Source organism: Erpetoichthys calabaricus, chromosome 13 (genome assembly GCF_900747795.2).
Source record: "Erpetoichthys calabaricus chromosome 13, fErpCal1.3, whole genome shotgun sequence".
NCBI classification, from domain to species: domain Eukaryota; kingdom Metazoa; phylum Chordata; class Cladistia; order Polypteriformes; family Polypteridae; genus Erpetoichthys; species Erpetoichthys calabaricus.
The window spans coordinates 90,613,282-90,625,685 of record NC_041406.2 but is presented as its reverse complement, the minus strand read 5'-3'; the positions used below and the strand labels follow the sequence as shown (position 1 = coordinate 90,625,685).

Here is a 12,404-nt window from a genome sequence, read left to right as displayed (position 1 = left end):
CTCCTTTGTGATATCAGAGTCCATCATATCCTCACATAGGATACAACTTTGCACCCCCATTATAATTCTGCAGGTAAATTATATGTATATTCTCATTTGGGGCTGCTAAATACTCAAGCAGTGTAAGCAGTAAATAACAGCAGCAGTGATATGAGAATGCATCTTTTATGGTAAACTTTAACACTGAACATTTTTCCCTTGCATCATTATTGGTGCCTACTGACCTACAATATTGAAGGAAAAAAATCATACTGCTTTTAGAGTGTTCCCATTTTTTTAGGCTATAAATGTGTGCAATTTCTGTATAGCCCATCTATGACACTTTTGCCTAAACAGAGATCCCAACTATGAACTTTTCCTCATTAGGTTCTCCTATTCGTCCTAGGGTATACTTTTCTTATGTCATTTTATGGTAATTCTACATGCAGTTTTTTTAGTACTGCATATACTATAAGAGGCAAACAATTCAGCTACTAACTTAACGGTATACACAAATGAAGCAGTTAATTGGTATTGTGTTACATTCATTTTAATAACACTACATAGATTAAACGGAACAGAGAACAGTCTGTTTTTTCACAATGGTTGGCATAGTTCCTGTTGTTTAGTACAAAGTTGTGTTTGGATCATTCTTCAGACACAGTGATTCACCTGCTATCCAGTATTGTGAAATTTAAGCCAATGGAGTACTACATAAGTTCAAGTCACTTTCTTGCTAAAGCAAAACCTGTCACTATAAACAAATGACAGGCACCATGGGACATAGGATTAACGTGCTGTGTCAGCAGTTTTCTTCCTCTGTTAATGTATCATTTTTGCAATGAGTCAAAAATGCCCTCTGAGGGGTATTTGTGAGATTAGGTATTCTGTATCTGCAATAATTTGGTACCCATGCACAATGGATTCCAGCCTTATGTCAGCTGCTGGCAGGGTGGGACCTAACTCCCCATGACCAAAAACTGAATAGTTTGGTATGAGTTTGGTGCAGAAAAGCATAAACAGTATTTTTTTACCTTGGTTTAAAATGTCCTTATAACCAAAAATAAAGGTGCATTACTCTTTACAGTTAAACATATAATATAAAAGTATTGTGTATAGCTGTAGTGTGCTTTGTGCTTAGTAATATAATGCTATTACTTATGTCGGTCACCAATTTGTTACAATAGAACTGCAAAGCCACTAAAATCTTGCATGTTGTTTAATTAGAAAAATAAGAATATATACTGTATTATAAGACAATTATAACAACAGGGCACAATAATATTGAAGTCCTGGATTTCATTAAAATATTTACTTTTTTATAAAAAGGACTGCACTATGAAGAAGATATTTAGTTGGAAAACTTAATTGCACATTCAGCATGACACATGCTTACTACAGTCTTTTCATGATACTTCATAAAGTGCTTTGTTTAAGCATTTATTTTGGCAATTGATTCCCTGTCAAGAGAGGCTGTGTTTGCTGTTTAATCACAGCAAGTGTTTCCCTTTTTTGGGAAAATCTCAAACTCTACATACAATGTTGAAAAAAATGAATCGATATCTATTTTTGCTGCAACAACACATGCAATAAATTTGAAATTAGAGGATAAGATCTGTGTCAGAGATTAACTCTGTTTTATATTATGGCTCCAATTTTGATAGGCTGAATTGACTTGTTGTTTTAAATGCACTGCCTGTATTTAATTAATTAATTTGGGATAATAAAGATTGACTCAGATTGATTTTGTGTTTGTGTGTACTTTTTCCTTGCATTATTTATTACTTTTACTGTTCTTTGACATTGTTGTAAAAAAACTGATTGGATTAAAATAAAAAACTGTCTTCTTTTAAACATCTTTATATAAGTTACAGTACCATGTTTCAGACTTCTCTTCCAGAATACCCTGCTTAGGCAGTCCAAAATATTTACTTTGTGTGTTTTAATTGTAAAAATGTTTCTCATTCTTTTTAAATTTGGGGAGAAAAAAGGTAACCTGTTCCCATTCTACCTTCTAAGATCTTTTTTACAAAATATAATGCCAGAATTTTGAATTTGTACATGATGCTGGTAAAGAAAGGTTTTGTCACAGAACAACTTGTTGTTTTCAAAGTACTTTTTCATACTTTTTTCAGAAATATACTAAGAATTTGTTAACACCCATTGTTTTTAAGTTATGTCTTTTTAAGGCATTATATTAAGTATACTGTATAAACTATTATTCAGACATTTGGGGTTTTTAAAGTTAAATTCAGGATTAAAATGTTTTTATTGTTGTTTGTTTTATAACATTCCAGAAGAGCCGTAAAATAAGTCTGTTTTGCCATAGTTTGTAGGTTGTAAAACATTTGGACATACTGAGACAGGAAACAGCTCCCCCATCCAAGGCACCGCTCCATGTCGGTTGGCTATCAGATGCCAAAGTGTAAACTTCTGTGTTTACATCTTTAAAAGTTAATTTCTTGGATGTTCATCTGGTCTTTTTCCCTGGAGGTCCTGGAGTGGTCAGCAACGACAAGTATCCTTATGCTTGCTAAGTACTGCTAGACCCTTAAGGGGGTTATTCCTAAGGCCAAGTACAAGAGGAAATTGTACGCCTTTTAGGTGAAACACACCCAGCATGTATATACAGTGCAAATATAAGCTTATTGTAAATTTTAAATATGTGTCACTTAAAGTTCTTTTGTGATAGAGAATGTCCAATTAGCTGCAGTGAATCCGGAAAGTATTCACAGCACATCACTTTTTCCATATTTTGTTATGTTACAGCCTTATTCCAAAATGGATTAAATTCATTTTTTTCCTCAGAATTCTACACACGACACCCCATAATGACGACGTGAAAAAAGTTTACTAGAGGTTTTTGCAAATTTATTAAAAATAAAAAAACTGAGAAATCCCATGTACATAAGTATTCACAGCCTTTGCTCAATACTTTGTCGATGCACCTCTGGCAGCAATTATAGCCTCAAGTCTTTTTGAATATGATGCCACAAGCTTGGCACACCTATCCTTGGCCAGTTTCGCCCATTCCTCTTTGCAGCACCTCTCAAGCTCCATCAGGTTGGATGGGAAGCGTCGGTGCACAGCCATTTTAAGATCTCTCCAGAGATGTTCAATCGGATTCAAGTCTGGGCTCTGGCTGGGCCACTCAAGGACATTCACAGAGTTGTCCTGAAGCCACTCCTTTGATATCTTGGCTGTGTGCTTAGGGTCGTTGTCCTGCTGAAAGATGAACCATCGCCCCAGTCTGAGGTCAAGAGTGCTCTGGAGCAGGTTTTCATCCAGGATGTCTCTGTACATTGCTGCAGTCATCTTTCCCTTTATCCTGACTAGTCTCCCAGTCCCTGCCACTGAAAAACATCCCCACAGCATGATGCTGCCACCACCATGCTTCACTGTAGGGTTGGTGCCTGGTTTCCTCCAAAGTGACGCCTGGCATTCACACCAAAGAGTTCAATCTTTGTCTCATCAGACCAGAGAATTTTCTTTCTCATGGTCTAAGAGTCCTTCAGGTGCCTTTTGGCAAACTCCAGGCGGGCTGCCATGTGCCTTTAATAAGGAGTGGCTTCCGTCTGGCCACTCTACCATACAGGCCTGATTGGTGGATTGCTGCAGAGATGGTTGTCCTTCTGGAAGGTTCTCCTCTCTCCACAGAGGACCTCTGGAGCTCTGACATGGTGACCATCGGGTTCTTGGTCACCTCCCTGACTAAGGCCATTCTCCCCCAAATGCTCAGTTTAGACAGCCGGCCAGCTCTAGGAAGAGTCTTGGTGGTTTCGAACTTCTTCCAGTTACGGATGATGGAGGCCACTGTGCTCATTGGGACCTTCAAAGCAGCAGAAATTTTTCTGTAACCTTCCCCAGATTTGTGCCTCGAGACAATCCTGTCTCGGAGGTCTACAGACAATTCCTCTGACTTCATGCTTGGTTTGTGCTCTGACATGAACTGTTAACTGTGGGACCTTATATAGACAGGTGTGTGCCTTTCCAAATCAGGTCCAATCAACTGAATTTACCACAGGTGGACTCCAATTAAGCTGCAGGAACATCTCAAGGATGATCAGGGGAAACAGGATGCACCTGAGCTCAATTTCGAGCTTCATGGCAAAGGCTGTGAATACTTATGTACATGTACTTTCTCAATTTTTTTATTTTTAATAAATTTGCAAAAATCTCAAGTAAACTTTTTTCACGTTGTCATTATGGGGTGTTGTGTGTAGAATTCTAAGGGAAAAAATGAATTTAATCCATTTTGGAATAAGGCTGTAACATAACAAAATGTGGAAAAAGTGATGCGCTGTGAATACTTTCCGGATGCACTGTATATTAATTCAGCAGGAAAAATACTATGCGTTTCACTTAAGTTGATTCTTGTGACAAAAAAGTTACATTTTGTTATTAACAAATGCCATGCTGCTATTGGAAAAAGGTAAGTTATGATGGAGATGGAATTAAAGATCCACTATAAATGTGATAACCCAGGCTATAGAAATGTGTGTTTATGAAACAGGTTTTCTTCCATAAAACATTGCAGTTTGGACTGGGTTTCTCTGATAACTTTAGATTACCTTCCTTATGCCATAAACATGCATGTTGTGAGTACAAACTGGCTTGTAGGATTGAGTAGGGGTGTGTGAATATAGCAACATCTACCTAATGCTTGAAGCTTCTAGTATGTTCTCCAGTTACCCATAACCATGCCATATATTTAAATAAGAAGGTTCTTTAGAATGGGTCAATGAATGAACATAATTTCAAGTTATACCCTATTTCTATCAGAGTTCCTATTTAAAAATGTTTCTTAAAATGTAAACTTTTTAACTGTGTTTTTTCCCCATTTTTTTTTTTTTAGTTAATTTATTTTTGGGAAATTTGCACTCAGGAAATGAACCAAGAAAATACAGACAAAAGTAATAAAAAGGTAAAACTGTGCTTCAAATTTACTAAAATATGTGGTTTTTCAAAGGAGCAGCAGACATTTTCATTTGCAGCAGGTTTCCCCAGAGATGAATCTGCAAAATCTATCAACTTCTACTATAAGAGGGAAAAAAAAAGTCAATTTCCCTGTTTCTCAAACCCAGAAAGTTTCCACCTCAAATATCTGCACAAATATTAGGAACTTGTAAGAGTAATTCATAAACCGTAAGTACTACCAGTGCAGGAAAAATGTATACTTATACCTGTTGACCGTGTCTAAAATCTACATTTTTCTTTGTATTTAGAGGTCCAAAGAGCACATGGCTTAATAAATGAAAACACTCAGTAGAGTATAATCTGAGCTATTCAACTATCTTAAGCAGTACGTGTTTTGGTGAAGTTACATAGAACTTAATTTAGTCCTGATTTTTTGCTCCTTGTAGTAGAAATTGCTCATCTGTGTTTGTGAGGTCATATAGGTTTGTCCCCAGCTGTGTGGCTGACAATGTCCCCATTGCACAGTGCTCAGTATGCTGATTTATGTCTGAATGCCAAGAAACTTATGCTTGAGTAATGCTTTCATAAACTTTGCAACATCTGCTCTTTTGGTTCCTGTCTGGGAGTCTGCTTTGTCAAGGCATAGGAGGTTGGTGGATAGAACAAAAACTGAATTTCTTTCATTTATGTAAGTACGTTGATGTTTTTTATTTCTATTCTGTCATCATAGGAGGATAAAATGCAACAAATTTGCATAGCTTAATAAGTTGTAAGCTTATTTATTGAGTCAATAATTGACTTGAGTTAAAAAAACAATTAGAATTCAAAGATGTTATACATTAAATGCAAACTACAAGCATGATACCAAACAAGTAAGATCTCATATTATTAAGAATATTATTTTTCAGGCTATATTAACCTTAACTACTTTATTTATTAACTAAGGCTTTATACCGTAATTAACAATTCATAACCTTTAGGTACTCTTCATAGTCTTCAGCATTACTTTAAAAAGAAAAAAATATAACATTCATTTAGGTTATTATTGCTTATGTAAATTATAGAATACACATTAATCAAAAGGGCAAGAGCATACAGTGTATTATTGAGGATAAAAGAAACATGAAATTTGTATTAGTGTTATGTTGCCAAAATATATTTCTGGTTCTCAAGTAGAATTAATAATTTACTTTATTTCACTTGCAATGAGATAATATTCAGTAATGCATTCTCTAGGTCTATGAGGGAAGTTAGGAGCTAAACATGAAATGTTATAACAATATTAGTTATTAGTTATATTGCATAGAGATTGAAACACTAAATGGCTATGAACATTTAGATTTTTAGGGGAATACATTTTGAAATATGGTATTCACCAAATGTTCTGTAATTTGAAAGCATTTTAGTTTATGAATCAAATTATAAATAGGACAGTGATAATATTACAAAATAACAATTGTTTTTATTCCAGTACAGTAACAATTTACCTCACTTTGCCTTTTTGCTTTGCTGTCCTGTCACCTTTTTTGTATGTGATGAATTGTTTAGAATGTTTTCAAGTGTTGTTTACTTTGTCATCATATTCAGTATGAAAGGCACTAATTAAATAAAGATTAATGATATATGTTGTTCGGTAGTAGAAAGTAATCCAAAATATAAGCTGCTTTATGTTGTCAGATTTTTATTGTACTGTTATGCAGGCCAATTTAATTGATTTGTTGATCTATGTAGGTTTATAACTAAGAAAGTAACTGGATAGATTGTTTATCCATTAGTTTGAAAAAAAAAGTTTGATGGATGGATGGATCAGATAGTTGTTAGGTTATACTGTAATTCAATGTGTTTAATACTAATACTTACAGATCTCACTAATCCAATTCGGAGCTTTATGTTAAACGTACAGCTATAGCCCACATACACTAATACAAAGTTTAATTAAGAGGATAATCTGAAAAAAAAATCATGAGGGGACAGTTTATGAGAATGGAAAAAAATGTAAACCTCAGGAAATATTTTTATTCAGTGTGTACTACGGAAATAGTTTGTGTCACATGTTAAAGCAGCATAAAATATTAAAATTGCTCATTATTTGCTTCTAGGCATTGCCGTCAATTGTAATCCGCTGAATAACCGATAGGCTTAACGTAATTGTGACGTACAAAAGCCATATTGTTTATGCATGGCATTTTTTATAATTTGTAGTTAGAAAGCTTCCAACACATTCGGAGACAAAATGGGATGAATCTGTGAACAGCGTCCACACAATGACCTGTCCAAAATTTGAATCCAGGTTCACTGAGACATGTATCTTGTAGACAACTTAATGCAAATTAAATGATATTCCTGCTGAGGGTCATGGGAGCCAAAGCCAACTGGAGGCACAGACCAGGAATAGCCCTTAATGTGCACGTTCACTGACAAATCTGTACTGGGCCACTTTAGAGTGGCCAGTTAACTTACAGTGCCTATAAAGAGTATTCACCCCCTTGGAAGTTTACATATTTTACATTATACAACAAGTCACAATGGATTTAATTTGGCATTTTTGACACTGATCCACAGGAAAATGCTCTTTAATTTCAAAATAGAAACAGAGCTATGTAAAGTGGTCCAAATTATTTACACATATAAAACACAAAATAATGTATCGCATAAATATTCACCACCTTCCATTCAGTATTTAGTTGATGCACATTTGGTAGCCATGACAGCCTTGAGCAAGAGCGGCATTTGGGGGTGGCAAGTGGGGCAACCGCCCCAGGCCCTGCGCTTAAGGGGACCCCGCTTTTGAGGTCCGTGTGTACCGTTCAAGCGGATTTGTCAAGTTATATTCTCCATTATATGTATATTTGAGATGCTTCTAGGAGGAACCATTTTAAAATTCCTCTTAAAGGTCAAATTCCGTACATGTACGTCTTTGAAAACATTCCATAGTCCACCTTCATCGCCCATAAAGGGTCACCAGCATAATTCATTCCTAAAATAGGTATAGCCCATTAGTCGCTGGGTTGGCTTCTCCTATCTATAGAAAAAGACATTGCATCCAGATTAGACTACGAAGATGTCATCAGCAACTTTTCCAATCGGAAGGCAAGAAAATTGGATTTCATTGGATACCTCTACATTAATGTCACACTTCCTGTCGAAACACTGAAACTCACACTTTATTTGTAGGCCATAAATATGTCTGAATATTAATGCACAAAAACTTGTATCTCTGATGATAAATGGCTGACATGATATCAACGTGAGTTATGACTATGACATCCTGCATATCGAAATTCAGTTCTTTTTTTATTGCAATTTGGGTACTTTTCTAGAAGAGGCCCTGCTAATTTCCGCATGACACCGCATCACATTTTGCACTGTCGTGGTATTGTCATAAATTATGAATTGCAATTTTTTAATAGATTATATCTTTATATTTTGATAAAGTCCACATGTTATCTTGCAAAAATTTAGCTGAATACTGTAATGAGAAAATCCGGTGTATGTAAACATTATTTTTATTAAATTTGCATGCAAGTTTATACAGTCCACACATACCAGTAGCAGCGTTTGACGTAACCGGCCCCGCGTGGGGTTGGTCAGCCCTAAGCCCCGCACACCCCTAAGGCTGCCTCCGGCCTTGAGTCTGCATGCACAGGTCTCTCATTATCAGCTCTATCATTTTACCCATTCTGATTCTTTGCAAAATGACTCAAGCTCTGTCAGGTTGCATGGTGATGTTGAGTGAACAGCCTTTATCAATACAGCCACAAATTCTCAATTGGTTTGACATCTGGACTCTAACTCTGCCACTCGAGGGCATTTACACTGTTGTTTTGAAGTCATTCCAGTGTAGCTTTGGCTTTATACTTGAGGTTGATGTCTTGCTACAAAACAAATCTTCGTCAAGACATAGGTTTCTTATAGACTGCATCAGCTTTTCCTCCTGGATTTACCTGTATTTTGCTGTATCTATTTTACCCTCAAAATACATTAAGGCCCTGTTGCAGAAGACAATGCCCACAGCCTGATACTGCCACCACCATGCTTCACAGTGAGAACGGTGTGTGTTTTTGATAATGTGCAGTGTTTGGCTTATCACAGGCATAGCATTTAATTCAATGGCCAAAAAACTAATTTTTAGTCTCCTTAGACCATGAGAGTCTCCCCAATGTGCCTTCTAGCAAACACAAGCTGAGATGTCATACAGTATGTGTTTTATTTATATATGCATTTAATTATTTATTTAATTATTCCACTCCCCTCAATAAAGTTGTGACTGGTGAAGCACCCAGGCAGCAGTTGTTATCTGCACAGTCTCTCTAATCTCAACCACTGTATCTTGTAACTCCTTCAGCGTTCTCAGAGATCTCTTGGCCTCCCTCGCTAGTCTTCTTTTTCTTGCATGATCACTTGGTTTTTGTAGATGGCCTGTTCAACTCTGCCATACCCTTTCTATTTTTTAATGATTTAAGTAGAATCTATGTGATATTCAGGGATTTGGATATATTCTTGTCTCCATCCCTTGATTTGTGCTTCTCAGTACCATGTTCAGAGTTCCTTGTTGTGTTGTTTTGTCATCATTGGGTAGGTTAGCCTACCACAGTAATTCACCACAAAGTAGAACCATCCAGTTACAGAAGTGCATTTGCACATTAATGAAGTAAAACCCCAGACATTAAATTAATTGTGTGACTTCTAAAACCAGTTTCTTGCACCAGTGATGATTTAGGTGTGTCGTATTACTTTTACGATCAGTTATTTCGAGTTTATTTTTATAATTAATTTGACCAGTTTGTAGAGATCTATTTTTCATTTTGGCATATCTTTTTTATTATTGGCAGAGACGCCAAATGAAATCTACTGTGATTCAATATTGTATTACAATAAAACTGAAAACTTTCAAGGGTGTGAATACATTTTATAAGCACTGTATATTATATGGTACATTTCTGGTATAAAATTCCATATACATATGAGAAGAACTTCCAAACCCCATGTAGGCAGTGACTAGACAAGAATTTAAACCCAATCTCTAGGACCTTTGTGAAAGTGTTGCTAGTCATTTTATCCACCTTGACATTTTAATAAAAGTGTCTTCCAAAAAATGAAAGTGCTTTCATTAATAGATTTCTAGTGAAAAGAAGGAATGTGGTGTGCAGTTTCCCACTGGGTAGAAGGGCCTCCTGAGCAAACTGCATTATAAATCGAGCTTCACGGCTGTGTCTACAGTATATCAACTCTTTTGTTCATGCCTGCTGATAGTCCTGAAAGCATCCTTTCTTTTCCACAGACCCACTGGGTGTTATACTGAGTTAGTGTAATTTGTGTGTTGGGAATTTGTATGCAGTTATTCCAATCTGAGAGTCTTAAGCATAGCCTGCAAGCTACAAGTGATTAATTTAAGAATATATGGGTCAAATGATGTGGAAAGGATGACGAAAAGCAGAATTAATTCTTCAGAAGCAATGATTGCTTCCAATAGTACACAGTTAACTGTAAACTACCAGTTTTCCCCATTTGCGTTCCTTTTCCAAAAATCACAATGAGAGCTGATTGCCATGAGTGTCAGCTACAATCAGATGATCCTCTCCTACAAAGTCCATGACCGTCAATGAGTGGATCTGTGGGCAGGGAGTCTTTTGCTGTCACACAGACATGTCTTCTCACTCACACCGAGCCTGTTTGTTGATGCCAGATAACCTGGTTGTATGTCTTTAAACTGTATGGTTACTTCCATACTACTAAATATTCATTTAAACATGTAGACATAAGTCTTTGCTTTCTGGTTTCTTCTGCACAACCACAGCATTTTTAATCTTCAAAAACTGAGAAATTTGAAAACTCACTTCAGAAAAGGCTGACTTGGTATTGCTATGTGGATGGATGAAAACATAGGCATTTGAAAATGCAGTTTCTAATCATGCTCTGATTTGCTTTTGCTTATTATATGACTGTTTACTGACTGGATCTTGCTCATTATAGCATCTCGTTCCCTGAGTAGTCACCTTTCACAGATGAAAGCCAAATTCCGACATGCTGGACATAAAGGAGTCGGCTTCCATGTTACTTGTTGTGATGCTTACCTTATATGCATCTAGCATTTTGTAAAGTATGAATGCTGTATACATGCACAAAAGGCAAATAAGTTACTGGTCACTACAGTTTTGCAATAAATCCTCTGGCCAGCAGCATTACCTACCCTTCAAGGATTTCTCTGCTGGTAACATGCATTGTCATTGTAGGTGAATATCCACACCATATGTGTTTTCAGTTGCTTTAGTGTGGACAGAGATACTTTCGTAAACAATGTGAAAATACTAGTGTGGACAAAGAGAACTTTTTGTTTAAAAACAGTAAATAAAAATGTAGTGGTGTGAATGAAGCCTAAGAAAATCAGCATGCCAGCAAAGTGAAAACCCCCACACCAAGTTGGGAAGACATTATAAGCTCCACTGAAAAACACAGTGCAAAACTTGTTGGGTGGCTGCACTGTGTGATGCATCACGGCACGCGCTCCAGTTTTTAAGAAACACTTTCATATAGAAAACACTTTTAAAACACAAAGTATCTTCAATATAGTGGAAAAAGAGTGCTGGAATGAGGCATGAGCTTTGAAGAGCAGACCCTTTTCATTGGTTAATACATAAGGGTTGCAATTTTTTTATTCCAATTTCAAATTATTTTTTTATTTTATTTATTTATTTATTTACACATTTCCTTTTTTTGTCTCTCATGTTGATGCTTCTGCAATAAACGTCAGCCCTTCATGACTCTGGAAGGGATTAATAGGATCAAATATGAATAGACAAGCAATCTAAAGTAAGTTGTCAGTTATATTCAGTTAATGCGGCCTTGCACCTCCAGATTCCCGAGTTCAATTCCCAGCTGGTTAGTACGTGGTGCTTACACATTCTCCATATGTTCGTATTTGATTTTTTCCCCAGTTTCTAGCATTTTCCTCCCACATCACAAAGAGGCCTGTGTTAGGATATTCATCAAATTTAAATTGGCCAAGTCTCAGCAAGCGTGAGTATGTATGTATGTTTGTGAGTGATTGATTGCCCAGGACTAATTCCTGCTTTTCACCTGATGTTCAATCCCCTTTGCCTCTAATGTCTACAAGGGTGCCCTAGAATCAGATAATACCCCATTCCTTCCGACTATTTTTTTTTATAAGATTAGATCATCAAACATTACAACAGCAGGCTTTTGGTTAGATACATGTCATTTGCATTATCCATTTAGGAGCAATCCCAAAAGTGCAGAGGCTTTCATACTTTTTTTCCCAGTCACATACACACAATTCTCACATTATTGTAGCATTTTTCCAAAACTATATACATAAAGCTCAATATCAAATACTTTTTCCCCAAAACCATAAACAAACAAGGAAAACCTCACTTTTTTTGCTGTAAAATTCACACACAGTCTTTAAAACCAAATAATTCAGTCAAAATTGTACACAAACAACAAAAATGTAGTTCACAGAGATTCCTTTTTACACATTGTGCTTCCAA

At 36.2% G+C, this 12,404-nt stretch overlaps 1 protein-coding gene across 1 annotated transcript in view; it reads left to right on the top strand.

Moving 5' to 3' along the window:
- Positions 1-5,475: 5,475 nt before the first annotated feature.
- Positions 5,476-12,404, top strand: part of LOC114663777 (matrilin-2-like) — a 44,841-nt gene continuing 37,912 nt past the window's right edge. Inside the window, exon 1 of the mRNA XM_028817701.2 lies at positions 5,476-5,584. The gene's annotated coding sequence lies outside the window, so the exon portion shown is untranslated. The remainder of the gene's footprint in view (positions 5,585-12,404) is intronic.